The following is a 541-nucleotide window of genomic DNA, read 5'->3' on the forward strand; positions in this document are numbered from 1 at the left end:
CATACCAGTTCTTTTCATCTGTAAGATTCAACGCTCATATACGTCTAATTATCTAATTAATGTAGGCAGTAAATATAGCAAAATAGATCTATAACTAAGCCAAAAACACAAAAAAATTTAGATTTACCATCATTGACATATGACGGTAATCTTATGCATATGAATGAAAGTTTTATCATTCTGATCCTGTGTTTTATTTCAATATCAGTAAAATATGATTAATGGAACCTATTCCATTTTACTTAAGAGTGTGTTGTTGTGAGTGAATGTTTGAGGCTAAGATAGAATGCATTTAAATTATAATATAATATTTCAGTATATCCGAGGAAACGGCGATCGAAATATTTTTATATCCTAAGATTCATTTTCAAAAATGCAATGTTAAAATGGACAAATAGTAATGATATCGATAACAATAAACGAATAAAACAGAAAAAAAAAATCAGAGTAAGGTTGAGAAAAAATGCTATATTGCAATCATTCCCATAATGAATTGGACATAAAAAAAAAACAATATTCTTATATCATTCTTCTCTCATCC

Source organism: Penaeus monodon, chromosome 20 (genome assembly GCF_015228065.2).
Source record: "Penaeus monodon isolate SGIC_2016 chromosome 20, NSTDA_Pmon_1, whole genome shotgun sequence".
Lineage (NCBI taxonomy): Eukaryota > Metazoa > Arthropoda > Malacostraca > Decapoda > Penaeidae > Penaeus > Penaeus monodon.